We start from the raw sequence: 16,750 nt of genomic DNA on the forward strand, positions 1-16,750 counted from the left end.
AGGGGGGACTTAAGTGAAGGGTAGAAACACTGCAGACCATCTAAAGAAAATGTTCCATGCACAGAGGGCAATGTGGAAAAAAGCGGCACCGCGGGAATGTTTGTGGGAGATGTAAACAATAGGACTTCAAGAATGGCAACACGGACCGAATGGAGGGGATGAAGACAGCACAATAAGAGATGGGTAGATAAGCAGGGAGGAGTAAAGTTATATAGGGACTTTAAGGAGATCACAAGAAAGTTGACCTTGATACAGTGCTGAAGGGAGAGGGAATCAGTGAAATGATTGAGGACGTGAAGAGGATTTCAGAAGAAAAATCAGGAGTTCAGTTTTACCCATGTTAAGTTGGCAAGATGGCTAGACAAGATGGCAAGACATCTGGAAGATGTCAGTGAGATAGGCTAGGAATGGATGCAGGGTTGCATGGAGGTAGTGAAGTCAGGAGTGTAAAGGTAGAATTGAGAATCATCAGTGTAAAAATGGTAGTTAAAGTAGTATGAGCAGATGAGGTCACACAGAGATAGTGTGTAGAGAATTAAATAGCCCTAGTAAAGGCCTATATGCAAATATACAAAAATAGGGAAAGGAAAATTCAGCTTGGCTTGAGCAAATAACAAGACAAAGTATTATTAAAGCCAACACTTCAGTGTATGCAGAAATATCAAATGGAAATTGTTGAATTATAAATAATATCCATGTCACTATCTAAACTCACACAAAATACCCCCAACCACCTTTTGAGAATTCAAGAAGCTGTCCCTTTATCATTTAAGCCATCACAACCATGCTCTGATACAGTAAAACTTCCCTGGAAGAAACAGCTGTGGCTTCAAGCCATTCAGTCCACTCACCAGATGAGACAAGGACTTTGCTTCCTCTAAAAGTAAAGCATCCAACCAAACTGGCCAAGTGACATTTCTATTCCCTTTGGGACAAATGTCTAGAAAAGCACACAGTAGTTAATTGGCATGCAGCCAGCATAACATTCTCTGGCACATGCTCATTAAATTTCTGAGTTGCTGGCACAGAGCAGCTGCTGAAATCTACCTCAGAGATAGCTGTGTTTCAGTGGTAATAATTAAACTGAAATATACATACAGAGCTAAATTTTGCCCTGTTACACCCAGGTAACCCCACTGAAGACAATGGGAGCAAACTTAGAGAGTTTGCATGGGTGCTATCCAGTAGTGTGCTGCCAGCCTTTTAACAAGGAGCTCTTTAAAAATAATTTCCTTACTTCCCCAGAAAATCCATCAATTCCATAATCCTCTTGCCCCCCCATAAAACAACCCAACTCCATAGTTTTCTCCCACAAGACCACCAATACTTCACGATACCTCAAATCTATCAGTCCTTTCATCCTCCCCACACTCAACTCCATACATCCTGCCCAGGATTCCTCCTCTCTAGCACATCCCTAAGTGGCTCCCTTGTAACTGTGCCTCACAATAGCAGCTGTAGTTTGTCCTGCAGCCTCTACTAGCAGTAGTGGTAGATAGGGTGTCCTGCTACCTCTGGGTGAGGGTTTGTTGTTTGGTTAGGTGGGAAACAGATCCTCTCTAAACACAGAGAGTGGTCAGTTGGGAAACAGGGTTTAAGGGCCTTGGGTGAGCGGGACTCATGTGACTTGCTGGTACAGTGGGTTGTGTAAAGAAGCAAGTCTCTCTTGCAGGAGCAGCACCAGGGTTTTTGCAGCCCTAGGCAGCAGCGCTCCACCTCTGAGCATTCAGGGGGCCTGGGGTCTTCGGCAGGGGGGTCCTTCCACTCCGCGTCTTCGGGGCACTTCGGTGGCGGGTCCCGGAGCGAGTGAAGGACCCGCCGCCGAATTTCCACCGAAGATCCGGAGCGGAAGGACCCCCCCACCGCCGAATTTCCGCCGAGGGCAGCAAAATGCCGCCCCCCAAATCCTGCAGCCATAGGCAACCGCCTAAGGTCGCCTAGTGGAAGCGCCGGCCCTTCTCTCTTGGCATGGGAGTTCCTGGTATGAGCAGATCTCTACTGGCATGTGTGTGGTATCTAGGATACATGGGGCTCCAGTTTCCTGCCCAGTACCTTTCTTTAAACTCCAGACTGGGGCTGGCTAGATAGGCCAGCCAGGAAGTGAGAGATAAGACTGCAGTGGCTGTAGGACTCCCCCATCTCTTTTCTTCATCATGCACTCCTAGAACAACTGGCAAGGTTGGGAGTAGAGACTATGCATGGTGCATCTGCCCCCTTCCCCCCCCCCCCCCCCCAACAGTAGGACCTGATGGAAGACACAGATGGGAAGTACATTGGGAGGTACACTTGCACTGGAGCAGTTGCCTTAGGGACCACCAGCTGACTCAGGCCATGTCTACACTAGCCAGTTTACAGCGGCACAGCTGTACTGATGCAGCTGTGCTGCTGTAAGATCGCTCATGTAGCTGCTCTTTGCTGATGGGAGACAGCTCTCCCATCGACATAATTAAACCACCTCCAACAAGCGGCGGTAGCTATGTCAGCGGGAAAGTGTCTTCTGCCGACATAGCGCTGTCCACACTGGCATTTCTGTCAGTATAACTTATGTCGCTCAGAAGGGTGGTTTTTTCACACCCCTGCGCGACATAAGTTATACTGACAAAAGTGCTAGTGTAGACATAGCCTCCATTAAATCCAAAACATTTTAACAAGCAGGGTGGGTCTGTGAATCAATATTTTGCCTCCTCCCTCCCCAAACATAACTAATTCCTGTTCGCCACAGTCACATCATTATGAGTATGACTGGCCTGAGGATTTTGGTGAGGGTTAGCAAGGTGATTCTTTGACTTACACCTCAAAATTAAGAACTCATGTTACATTAAAAGGGAGGAAGGTGGAAGACCCAGCCTCGTACTGCAGAAATGAATCCTAACTGCCTGTTTCTTTTGAGCCTAGTTATCAATTTGCAGCAATTTACATTTTCAAGGCCACCCTCACAGGGGTATTGGAACCATTTTTATAGCAGGGTGCTGATGATGGAAACTATGTATTTGGTGTTTTTTATTACTATGTCAAGCCAGGGGGTGAGGCAGCACCCCTAGTTCCAGCACAACTGACCTTCACTAACACAAAGGCTAATTTTTTAAACAAATTCTGATTTTCCCCTTCATGAAGCTCAAAGGCCAAGCTCTGTTAACAAAAGGCTCACATAAACTCCCACCAACCGCCTCCAGCTGATCACTGGTATGACAAAGGGCAAAATTTGGCCCACTGTCTTTAAAGCACTTGGTAACGAAAGGCACTGTGTAAAATATTTTCATAATGGAAACTAACTTGAAATCTTAACGATTGTGGTTGCTATCACTCCTGTTATAATTAAGAGCATGTGTATTAGCGCTTAACACTGTACATGATTAAACTAGCTCACAGAGGAAAGCTGTGTATGGGGGTTTTTTTACCAGAGGGCAGAGGATATGTCTTCCAATTTGTTCTTTTAGTCTCTATATTGAATTTTTGAGGGAGCTGACAAAAATATATACAAACAGAAACAAAACAATACTGAGACAAATATTCTCACATTTTTTCAGTAAATGCACTGTGAAGATAATAGTTACAAGAAACACCATGAATATAATTTTACTTAAAATATACCATTGCAAATTTACCTAGATTAGCAACTAACGTTTCCCAGATTATTTTTACCTTGAAAGGGGGTCTAAAAAAAGAACTAAACCTCTATGTACTAGATTTCTTGCAACCTGAGCTCTCTTGAATTATCTGTCACTTACAAGGGTTCATTATCGAAGTACTGTACAGGGTTTTAGCTGTAAAACATCAAGACATTTGTCTGGACTTTGGAAGAGATTTTATGATGTTTTGGATTTTATTTTAGTGCAATGCTCTGAAGAAAAATATTTTTAAAGGGGAAAATAAGAACTTCGGTGTCACTTTCTTAGTGCCTTGGATCTAGATGGAACGTCTAATGCTGTGATCTGTTTGCTCTTTTGGCTGCACCTCTGCCCTAATGTTCTGAGGTACAGTATTTACTATATATTTATCATGAGCTACATGGACTCCAAGCAGCATACCAAATAATTTTCCACTATCATGCAATTTGGGGAAATTTAATCTTTTTTTCTTGTCTATCTCTGTGCTGCAAACAGAAAGCCTGTGCTTCCTCCACACCCACTCCCTTTGCCAATAACCTCATTGTAACTTCCTGTCAGTTTCACACACTCAGTGTTGAACTTCCTCTGAGCAAGAGCTTTATCTGAACACACCATATTAACCATTTGCTTACTAAGTATTTCCCATAAATATAAATCATTTATTCTTAACATTTAAGTCTTTAAATACATTTTTATTCAAATGAGAGAGAACACTTGTGGCTTTAGGAAAAAAAGCATTTTATATTATTCAGTATAAAACTAATATGAATGGGGAGAGAAGGCTCAAGAAAGGTCATAGTTCCTTCAACTTTAATGTGTCCACTGCCTGGAGGGTAATGATAGGTTGTAAGGGTTGGGAGGCTTATTAAGGCATGTCCAGAGTAATAATATTTTGTGTTTATATGATACCAATTGTCCAAGGATCTCAAAGCACTTTACAAATGTGGGTAACAATTAGGGGTCTATGCATTTGTTTTAATTTTTTACATTTTCTCCTAGTTTTTTAAATAATTTAAGAAGTTCTTTATAGGTTAAGAACAGGATTAAACCAATCTCATGGTTTTAACTGATCTGTAACTATTAGGAATTAGGATGAGACCTTAGTGGGGAAGTAGATTCTTCCTTATCTGCCTGTTGTGGGGTTTCTTGCTCCTCTTTTTGAAGCATCTGGTGCTTCTCTGGGGTGGAGACAGGATACAAGACTAGACAGACCATAACTCTGATCCAGTATGGCAATTCCTATGTTCCTAGAGTTAGCCTTCTCATATTTCAGTTCCTGACTGATGGCAATACCACAGGAAGACTAGATCTTGCTTTATTTCATTCCCCAAACTCTCTCTCTCTGAGGCAGTACCTGACAAGCATGAACATAGAGATGCCAATCATGAAGTATTTGCGATTATGCAAATCCTAACACAGAGATTGTGGAACTGGGCTCAACAACCATCCTTGACCTCCCTTATCTGAGTTGCTAAGAGTGACCCTGAGTGGGGCTGTCAAGGGTAAGAGGATAGTATGTTCAAGGGTCTGACCACTCAGAGGGCATGCTGGTGGTGGTTGTGGCATAACAGACCAAGTCAGTGAGAATCCATTGGCATGACAGGCTACACATGTTGTCACAGGCTAAAACTGACTCAGATCCTTAAGAGACAAGGCGGGCGAGGTAATAGCTTTTATTGGACCAACTTCTACGGATGTTAAAAGTGTCTGTCATAGGTAGGTACAAACCACACGGTGTTGGGCGGTAACTCACCTGTGCTGCCCCCGAGCACCCACCCCCTTGCTCTAGAGCACCCGCCAGTACACCCACCCCGGGCCCACCCGTACAACCTCCCGCCCCTGCTCCGACCAGCCGCCCCGTTGCCCTGTGTGCGAGAGACTCCCCCAGCCCAGCCCCGAGGCCTGGCTGCACCACCGGGACCCTGGCGGTGAGACGTGCCCCGTCCTCGCTCGGGCGCGGCTCCGCTACCACTCGAGGGGATGAGGGAGTCACCCTGAGCGAGCGCGAGGGGGAGGGCGGTTCTATCTGAGGCGGGGGAGGGGCCGTGGTGCCAGGGCTCGCGCGTGCGCAGTTTGGGAGCAGGGTGGCGAGGTCACCTCTCCCCAACCCCCAACCCCGCCGCCGGAGCGAGCTAGGAAAACCAAAGCGAGGCTCGGCGTGCAGCGTCCGCGTCACGACGACGGCTTCAAGCCTCGCCCAGGCAGCGGCAGCGAGAGAGGGAGCGGGCGTGCGGAGCAGGCTCGGCCGGGGAGGAGGCGACGGGGGAGCGGCGGCGCCGTCCGGTAGGTGGAGGCGGCGGCTGAGAGGGGACCTGGGCGGCCGGGCGGGGGCACTCCGGTACCGGGCGGGCGGTGGCTGCGGCAGCGGCGGGTGGCTGGTACAGGTGGCCCCGCGGCAGAGGGGGCCGGGGCGGCGGCCGCGCCGGCGGGAAGAGCGCGCTGTGCGGAAAGGGGGCAAGTGTCTGAATATGGCGGAGCAGGAACCGAGAGCGGCCGCCGCCTCCTGCCACCGGCAGCGGGGACATCCGGGGGGGCGCGAGTCTGGGGCTTGGCTGCCACTCGCTCCCCCGCCCCTCGAGCTGGGGGCGACCGGCCCGGCGCCCGCCTGCTCGCCCCGAAGTTAGAGCGGAAGCGGAAAGTTGTAACCCCACAGCTCTGAGCTGCTCCCCAGCCCGCGCCTGGGCCGGCGGGGGTCAGGGGCCGCTCGGCTCCGGGCGGTGAAGAAAGTTCTCACCCCCGCGTTGTCAGCCCGTTGTGGGAAGTCTGAGTTCAGCCCCACCTAGTCCGGCAGTATCAGCCGCTGGAGAGAAGCTGCTCACAGTTTCCATCACCCTCCCCCGGCGTGGGGCGAGAGTGTCCAGCCCATAGGCCTCGTCCGTTTCACTTGCATTGGACTGAGGCGATCCCCTGCTATAGTGTTGGCCCCCAGAGCACGGGCATCACGGGTAACACATTGAGACTGCGCTGGCTCTTACCTCGCTAAACGTTCTCTATTCATCCCTTCATGCTGGGATGGGTTCGTTGGGGGTTTTTTTGCCCTTTTTTTCTTTTTCTTTTAAACTTCTGGTTTCTGTGCTATTTATACAGTGCCTCAAATGTGCTGAGCACTTCGGTAGTGGGGGTAGGAAGGCGCAGTCCTGCCCAGAAAGAGCTTGCGATGTAATTAGACAACACTGGAGTCATTTAATGTTTATGAATCTTCTGACCCTTATCTGAATAAAAAAGGAAAAGAAACCTGGGGAATTTGTAGGTCTTAAGTCCAGAAGGGGCAATTATGATCATCTAGTCTGAATTCCTACATAATGCTGGCAGAGAAACCTCACCCAATAACATCTGTATCAAGCCCACAATTTTGAGGTTTAGTATATTTTAGAAAGAGATCCATGGTGGCATGACTAAAAGCTGTCAGAATTTATGCCACAGAAGAATAAAATAAGGCTTTGCAGGAAGTGATCATTGTACTGTATTCCAAATTGCAACATTTATTGAAATCCTGTTATTCTTTTCCTTTTTAAAAGGAATGGTTAATAAATGCTACTTAGGAAATATGAATCTTCATTTTGAAAAAAGAGTTTCTATATTACTTGTGGTATAAGTGTGTAACTTTGTGTGGCTCCAAAAGGGAATATTTAGGCAATGTCACAAACCAAGTATTTTTAATGCAGTTGGGACTCACTCATCTAGATTTTTTTGGTAGCATATTTAATTAAATATAGCAACCAGTTCTTGTATAGTATCAGAGGGGTAGCTGTGTTAGTCTAGATCTGTAAAAAGCAACAAAGAGTCCTGTGGCACCTTATAGACTAACAAATGTATTGGAGCATAAGCTTTCGTGGGTGAATACCCACATGCGTCTGACGAAGTGGGTATTCACCCACGAAAACTTATGCTCCAATACATTTGTTAGTCTATGAGGTGCCACAGGACTCTTCATTGCTTTTTACAGTTCTTGTATAGGAACTCTGAGACTTGTTAGTTCAAGCATATAATAGGAGGGCATTAAATAGTCAGACAAAGCTAGTGGAATTGATGTTTTCCAAGGCTCTTTCATGGCATGTGTACACACAAATTCCAAGTTATTAAAAAAAAATCAAACATTTTTCAGTTGGAACTATGATTCTTGACTGTCCTACTTAGTTTTACCAACATATGTCACGTGTACTGCACAACAACCTCTCAAAAGAGACAAAGTTCTTTATACTAGGTCATACATTGATACTGGAAAGGGGTTTTTCTATTCTTTGGTAAACTTAAAATAACTTTAACTAAGCATTAAGAGTTTGTGGCTGTCTTATACCTTTGTTAGATGGAAAGCTAAGTAAAGGGCTGAATTCAGTGCTTCTAAATGTCTTCACTTATCTTGTTCAGGTTTCTAGTTCCTTATTTCTCCGTCCACTGCCAATAGCCTACAACATACTGTATCCATCTTTCTGGCTAGAAACAAGCTCGCTGACTGCTCAGTGAGGGTTATGTCTACACAATGCACTTTCCAGTGAGCGTAGACACAATGTGACTGTGGTGGCTTGTGCAGGCTGCCTGAGTACAATCCTGCCTGACCCCCTCAGTATATACTCAATAGTTAGCCTGAGCCGCCGCCACCACCCCTGCTGTCATAGCCACACTACTATTTCAGGCAGGGCTAGTGCATGTCTGTCTACCTGTGGTGGGAAGCCACCCTCCCAGTTGCTGTGTAGACATACCCTAAAGAAAGAGGCTGGCAGCAGAGTAGTAGACTCTTTCAGCTTTGAGATGGAAAAACTGTTATGCCAAACTGTAGTTAAGTCTTAGAGATCTTTACAAACCTCTGGTCTGCTGTTATATATGATAGTGTCTCTACTTAGTCAGTTAAGGCCACTTATCATCTGTAGGTACCTGCCTGTTACATGGACATCTCATCTACTGAAGCCGTGAGATTGCTAGACTACAATTGTTAAGTGCAAGGTTTAAGATTAAGCAAACTTGCTTCTTCAGACTATTGATAAACTGCTTTATACCATCTAAATGTTAAATACTACTTACAACAAAACTCCTCGTGCTTAGAGTGTCCTCCCTACTGAGGATGTAGTAACTCCGAAATAATAATCTTTCACCTCTAGGTTTCTGTTACCACGGTAGACTAGAATTAAAGTTAAAGGCACACCAGCTTTTGACTGTCAATTTAAATTAAGTGAGTTATGTGTCCTAGGCTTATCCTTATGTCTGTCTACCAATTTTCATGGTTTTATATACACCTCTACCCTGATATAACGCAACCCGATATAACGCGAATTCAGATATAACGTGGTGAAGCAGTGCTCCGGGGGGGCGGGGCTGCGCAGTCCGGCGGATCAAAGCAAGTTCGATATAATGCGGTTTCACCTATAACGCGGTAAGATTTTTTTGGCTCCCGAGGACAGCATTATATCGGGGTAGAGTTGTATTTTTATATTGTTTACATGTTCGTTTTCTCCCCTGTGAAAAAGACCCAACAGAAGGGGAAGGTGACTATACAGAGGGTATGGTGAAATTGGCTATCACAAATTGCTGTAAAATGTACAAAGTAAAGAAACTATGAGGGTAAACAAAACTTTTATTTTAGGTGTGGTAATTTTGTTAGTATTCATCTGAGTGGGTGGAGTACTCAATACAGTAGAATCTCAGTTACGAACACCTTGGGAATGGAGGTCGCTTGTAACTCTCAAATGTTCGTAACTCTGAACAAAACATTATGGTGTTTCTTCTTTCAAAGTTTACAACTGAACATTGATTTAATACAGCTTTGAAACTTTATTTATGTAGAAGAAAATGCTGCCTTTAACCATCTTAATTTAAATGAAACAAGCAGTGAAAACAGTTTCCTTAATTTTATTAAATCTTTTTACATGTAACAGTACTGTACAGTATTTGATTCTTTGGTCTCTGCTGCTTGATTGCATACTTCTGGTTCCAAATGAGGTGTGTGGTTGACCCTCAGAGTTACAAACTTACTGTTCTACTGTACTATTGCAATGTGGGGTATATAATACCCTGGATATAATTTGTGCTATCTTGATTGAAAACCCGACTATGAGGACAATTCAAAACCAGGAGTAAAACTGAGCCTGTATGAGCTGTTTCGTGCTGTGCTGGAGAAAATGTTGGGACCAAGTAAAACTGACTACCATTTTAGTTTTGATGGAGCTTTGCTGGAGTAGCAGCACAGGTATAAATCTGGGGGAGAATAGGTCCACAAAATGGAATATAGAAATTCCTAAATGGATAGAGAGAGGGAGCAAGTGTACTGGAGTTTAACTAACAGTTTAACACAGTGGTGGGCAACCTGCGGGCCGCATGCGGCCCATCAGGGTAAGCTGATTGTGGGCTGCAAGACATTTGGCTGACGTTGATCGTCCGCAGGCAAGGCCCCTCGCGGCTCCCAGTGGCCACGGTTCATTGTTCCCGGCCAATGGGAGCTGTGGAAAGCAGCAGGCACTGGTTCAACTTGTTAGGTTGTTTATCTCTAAATACATAAGTGTACAGTATTGTCTATTTACACACTTGTATAAGCTAAAATGATGTAAACATAATGACAAAATGCTAATAAATCTGCCATTAGTATATTTTGTTGAAGCATGGGCCTTATGAAGTGCTCTGGTGGGCTGCAGGTTGGGCACCCCTGTTTGAGGACTCTCAGTTCACTTTCCACTAAAACTAAATTCATTTGCTCAAACAAAATTGTCACAACTTCCAATGATACTTGCCTCCTTTTTCTAACTTACAATATAGTTATGGTTAAGGCTATGATTTAGTCACGGGTATCTTTAGTAAAAGTCACAGACGGGCAATGAGCAATAAACAAAAAGGATGGCCAGTGACTTGTCCGTGACTTTTACTAAAAATATCCCTAACTAAATCTTGTGTGGTGGGGGAGGAGGAGCGCTCCAGCAGACGCTGCTGTTGTCAGGGGAGTGCGCGCGCTCCAGCGGTTGCTGCTGCTCCTGGGCAGGCGGCTGGGGGCGCCGGAGCACCCCAGCTGCTCGGGCGGCCCTAGGGCCAGCTGCACCAGCAGCTGCGGAAGTTAGAGATGCCAGAAAATCACAGAATCCGTGACCTCCGTGAAAGACTCCGCCTTACGTATGGTAACATCAGAATCTTAAAGTTCAGTGCATGGCTGTGGGCAGTGGCACTTTTCAGTCTGCTTTGGTGTGTATTTTGAAGCAGGAGATGCGTGTCCTGTAATGTTAAAGTATCTGCATACCTGCTGAGTTGGATACAGAACCTTGTGTTTGCTCAGCTCTGTTGCATCTTGAGAGAGGAAGGGATGTTTTGGACATCCTCTTCTTCCTAATGGATGAAAGAGTATCAGAAGTAACTAACACAACCCTGACGTGCACATACACATACCGGTTTACCGTCCTTGACCATATACCTGACTAGAGAGAGTAGTTTCTCTAAGGCCTTGTCAAGAGCTAGAAAAAGTTGAGTTTCGTTATTTTTTAAAAAGTTAGCTGAGATGTCTTGTGCTGTTTTTTTAAAAAAAAAAAAAAAAAAACAACTCTGGTAGAGTTGACAAGGAGTTGCACATATTTTCAAAGGTGTCTAAGTGCTAATACACTTTAAACAGCACTAATTAAAACATCTAGCAAAATATTCTTTAAAAAGCACCTCTCATCCTAGCACTTGTCCTACATGGGGCAATGACTGGCATAGCAATAGTGGAATAGCTAGTCCCTCTTAGTCCAGAATAGTGTCCACATAGGGAAGTTATACTGGCACCGTTGTAGTGGAATAGCTGTTCTGCTATAGCTACGCTGTTCAGTTTCCCCATGTTGACAAGTCCCAAGTCTAGACAAGCACTACCTGGTGGCCACCATACAGAGCAGATCAATATCCTTCCCTCTAGCATTGTTGTGGTAAAATTCTTCTTCCAGAAATGAAATTAGTCATGTGAATTATTTTTTAGCTGCAGACTACCATGTCTCCTCCACATAGAAAAACCTATAAAATATTTAAGGCTACTGGAATAAGGGTGATTTAAGTTTTACACTTGTTTATATACTGTTAAGTGGTTCTCAACCACCTCCATACTGTGACCACATATTATTACAGAAAAAGGTTTTAGGTACTTTCTTCCTTCTAGCCATAAACAAAGGGAGGAGGGTTGCTACTGTCAAGGTTGAGAATGTATAAAGTAGTTAACTTTGGATATAAAATGAAACTGCTGCTGATATAGCTCCATCATTCCAGAGATACTTCTCCTTAATGTCACCATATTTTGACTTCTGGTTCTTCGGTGGTGGTTTTCACCAAGTATACACTATTCATTCGTGAGACCTTACAGAAGTTCCTCTGACAGCACCCCAAACTACTGTTACAATGGAACTGGGAAAAGCCACTCTGCAATATCACTTTTATGCTTAGTCCATAGATTCTCAACTGGAAAGCCAAATGGGAGTGGACAGTACTTGAAGCAACTGCTGCTATGCGAGACTGCCAGGGCAGAAAGGCCAGGCAGCAGCACAGAAATATAGATCAGGCCCCTCTGTTGAAGGGGTTTCTTCCCTGGAAACCATGTGGCTAGGAGGCCGCATCCCTGGTCTCTTCTGCAAGCTTCTAATTTTTAATCCTGTGAGGGGATTCTCAGTTTCCGGGGCCACTTGTACCTCTCCTGCAAGCATTACAACATAAAGGGTGAATGATTTGAACCTTAATTGCATCCAGTTCCTCTGAACAAGTATATTATTTGCCAGTGTTACTAGTATCTCCAGAACTAATACATGGACAAGTAATCTTAGAACAGCTGTTATAAAATAGAAAGTTCCTGTAAATTGCAGACAATGTTAAAGGTGATCAATAAAAAAAATATTTCAAGGACTTGTGTCCTTTTTTGCTTCATGGTATATCTGCTAGGGCTGAATGTCACCTTGTTTTGTAACCTTGGAAATATCAGTAATTGCAATTCTGGCCTTCCCTTATTTTCCTGGGGGGCTTGTTGGGAATGTATTGCTAGTTCTCACCTAAATAAAGGGTAGAGAGATTTGAATGTTAAACAGACTTGCTTGTTTGAGTACTTAGTTGCTGAAACTAAGTTTTTAAACAGTTTTTAACCGTCTGGATTTCTCTAGATTAAGAGGAGAGGTCTGGATTAACAATGCAATTTTCCCCTAGTGTAAGCCAAGTTTTAGCACTCTTTCCTTGATTTAGCGGGTCAAGATTGGCCATAGGGGATATCCTTTTGTTGACCACTGAGGTAGTGTGTGGTAGCCAACCCTGACCTGACCTAACCCTTCCTACCAATCTGGACTGTTCCTGACTAAAGCTCTTTCCTCTCTATTGCTCAGTGTTAATCTCTTGGCTTTTGATGTCACTTTAGTACAGTAGGACCTCAGAGTTACGAACACCAGATTTATGAACTGACCAGTCAACAACACACCTCATTTGGAATTGGAAGTACACAATCAGGCAGCAGCAGAGACAAAAAAAAAAGCAGTACAATATTTTTTTAGTAGTTTATATTTAACACAGTAAATGGAAAGCAGCATTTTTCTTCTGCATAGTAAAGTTTCATAGCTGTATTAAGTCAATGTTCAGTTGTAAAGATTTGGAAGACCATAACGTTTTGTTCAGAGTTACAAACATCCTCCATTCCTGAGGTGTTCGTAACTCTGAGGTTCTACTGTAGTTCTCCAGTTCTCAGAGAGGCTTCTAAATTAGATTGCATCTGAGTTTCTAATGTATGAAGTTTTTAAAAAGCTTTATATATCATGAAGAAGCAAGAAAACTGCACCTGTTTTCTTTAAAGATGACCTGCAAATGAACAGTTTGTCAGCAAGCTGTATGGAGGAGTGTGGGGAAGTGGAGGAGGGAAAACTAAATGTTTCAGAATTGCTTCTCTGCACATGTAAACCCCATTAAAGTCTAAGATGTGTGTTGAGCAACTGCTGGATCAGGCCCACCCAGTCATATTTCTGTTTTTTAAAAAGGCTTGATGGAAAATTAATTTGCTCATTTAAGATGGAGCTTAATTGCAAAATGTATTATTCTTGTGTATAAACTTGGGTTGCTTGGGCACTTATCGCAGGAGCAATAGTGACAGCTAAGTAAGCTTGTGTAATGATATCCATTTTAATCCCCCTGTGTGCAATTAAACACAAACTTATGAATTTTTTTGATTGGTTATCTTCCAGGCTTTGTCCATATAAGGCACTTTGCCTTTTGGAAATCCTAAGAGAGAGTTACTTTTCTACCTAAATATGGGGAAAGAAAGGAATGATCTTTTACCTATTTAAAAATATTGCAAACACTTTAAAATGACATAAAGCTTAAATATTTGAGATTAAAAAGGTATAGAATAGAAATTATTTTTCTTGACTTCCAGTTATGACTCTTTGAAAATCTCATTCTTCACATTTAGCAATAAAATCCCATTTGAAACGTACTAAGCTTGTAGCACTTGCAGCTGAAACTAAACTGCTGTTGCATGCATGGACAGTTCAGTTGAGTAGTGAAGCAAGTGTTTTAGGCATGCATGTGGTCTGATGCAGCTACTCTGCACGTGCTCTTTGCTCAATCCCTGTGACCTTACTAAATGTGAAAGAGTTCAAATGGATTTCTGGTCACTTTGTAAGATACACAGGCAAGAGTCCTCCCTCCTCTAAGCTTTCCTCAGATATGAAGCTCTTCAAGTTCTCAGAAGAACAGTTTCTTGCTAAGTAGATGAGAAAAGATGACCCAGTAGAGTGTAGCTAAAATAGTGCCTATGTGAGGCTTACACAAGTTGTGAATTTATAAACAAAAAAAAATACATTAGAAGAATGAAAAGGTTGCAAAGTCAAGCACTCAAACATTAGGAAATGTCAGAATTAAGCTTGCCTATAGGACCTTAATTTGATTGGGGATGGGTGGGGGTGCTGTTACAGTCTTTAATTCATTGATTTATAGACTTTAAGGTCAGAAGGGACCATTATGATCATCTAGTCTGACCTCCTGCATGACGCAGGCCACAGAATCTCACCCACCCACTCCTGTAACCCCTAACCTATGTCTGAGTTATTGAAGTCCTCAAATCATGGTTTAAGGACCTCAAGGTGCAGAGAATCCTCCAGCAAATGACCTGTGCCCCACTCTGCACAGGAAGGCGAAAAACCTAATTACGTGATGTAGTATTTTTTTCCACAGGTCCCCTGTCACATTCAGTGTGCAGGATGAATGGTGAATTCAGCATTTTTTTCATCCTCATTCAGTGTGTGGCCCCATGCCTTTTTTGCTGCATGTTGTTTAAAACCTCAATTGATCACTGTATTAATTTATGCATGGGTTTTTCTACGCTACCACTCATTACCATACCATCTGTTTCATGTTTCACAAACATTAATGAATTTATCTCTTGAGGTAAGACGGTATTATTCCCAGCTCTCAGATGGAGAGCTGAGGCACCCAGACTAAAGCTACAAATATTCACTAATTTTGATGCCCAAGTTGATATAACTAAGGCCTGACTTCTCAGTACTTAGCACTTTTATAGTGCTTCATATGTTCAAAGCACAGCTCTCCCATTAACTTGAATTGCATTTTTAAGCATTTGTCACATCTGCAAATCAAGCCTGGGGTGGCTCAAGGTAGGCACAGAGAAAATGAACACACATTGGCCGGCCACCCGTAAAGTTAGGTTCTCATGCCTTGCTCAACATTGCGTGAGAACTTTGTGGCAGAGGCAGGGATAGAATCCAATTGAGAGTGGCATTCTGCTGCCTTAACTGTAAGATCATCCTTTCTCTTCCTGCATCCTTTTGCTTCCTTTGCCGCATACCTTCCAACTTCTTCAACAAGTGATGGCAACAGCCTCATTCTCTACACTGACTCATTCCCTGCGCACAGGGCGGTTCTGTGCATTGAACGAGGCAGGGGTCCTGATGAAAAATAGTATGTAATCATGTAATAAAACCACAGGCAATAGTAATTTTGGAACTTCCTATAAGATTATTTGTATTCTTTTTGGGTTAACTTTTTTTTAAAAACACAAATTCCATTATTTAGAACTATACTGACTCTTACATGTCATCAGAGTTGGAACTTTCAGATCCGCAGCACAGACTTCTGTCATTTAAAAAGGGGTAACTAATAAAAGTGGTGGGCTGTTATCCTCCATATGGACCAACCACTAGAAATGTTGGGACTCTGGAATCCTGGATTCAATTCCAGGTTCTGCAGAGGATTATGCTCTAATACAGGGGAGGGCAAACTACGGGCCGGATTTGGCCTGTTAGGGCTTTCAATCCAGCCCACGGGGTTGCCAGTCCTGTGGCAAAGCGGGGCTAAGGCAGGCTCCCTGCCTTCCCTGACCCTGCGCCACTCCTGGAAGCGGGCGGCACCACATCCCTGCAGCCCCTGGGGGATGGGGACAGGGCAGAGGACTCCATGTGCTGCCCTCGCCTGCAAGCACCGCCCCCCCCCCACCTGCAGCTCCCATTGGCCGGGAATGCGGAACCGCGGCCAATGGGAGCTTCAGGGGCGGTGCCCGCAGGTGAGGGCAGTGCATGGCGAAGCTGCCTGTCCAGCCCCGCCTCACCCCACCTCCAGGAGCCACTGCCAGACATGCTGGCCACTTTTGGGAGCAGCGGGGTGCCAGGGCAAGCAGGGAGCCTGCCTTAGCCCTGCTGCGTGCCACTGCCGGGCCAAAGCCCACACCCGAAACCCCTCCTGTACTCTGCCCCCTAACCCCCTGCCCTGAGCCCCCTCCTGCAGTCCAACCCCCTGCACTGGGCTCCCTCCTGCACGCAACCCCTTGCCCTGAGCCCCTTCCTGCACACCGCACTCCCTCCCACACCCCATCCCCCTGTCCTAGCCCTACATTCATGGCCCTGCATACAATTTCCCCACCCAGATGTGGCGCTCGGGCCACAAAGTTTGCACACCCTTGCTCTAATAGATGCAGAAGGGTCTAACTTGTGTGTCCTTCCCCAGCCTACCCTTAGCCCCTCTCCTCTCATTTATACCTCTGCATTTGAGCATGTTCAGTCATTTTGTGGGAATCTGTTGCATTCTCAGTTTGGTCAGCATATAGGAACAGTGGGGATGGAATAATCTCGATGCAGATGGAATCTTTGGCGAATAATGCTTCTAACATCTCTACTGGGCTTAAGATCTACTGATAAAAAGTGCCATATAAGGGATAGGGTATTATA

The 16,750-nt window shown here is 44.6% G+C and overlaps 1 protein-coding gene across 1 annotated transcript in view; it reads left to right on the forward strand.

The window, feature by feature from the left end:
* The first annotated feature begins 5,806 nt into the window (after positions 1-5,806).
* The window catches only part of RAP1B (RAP1B, member of RAS oncogene family), a 72,344-nt gene continuing 61,400 nt past the window's right edge, over positions 5,807-16,750 (forward strand). Inside the window, exon 1 of the mRNA XM_024218275.2 lies at positions 5,807-5,891. The gene's annotated coding sequence lies outside the window, so the exon portion shown is untranslated. The remainder of the gene's footprint in view (positions 5,892-16,750) is intronic.

The sequence above is a fragment of the Terrapene carolina genome, unplaced genomic scaffold (assembly GCF_002925995.2).
Source record: "Terrapene carolina triunguis isolate 2854851 unplaced genomic scaffold, T_m_triunguis-2.0 Scaffold68, whole genome shotgun sequence".
NCBI lineage: Eukaryota > Metazoa > Chordata > Testudines > Emydidae > Terrapene > Terrapene triunguis.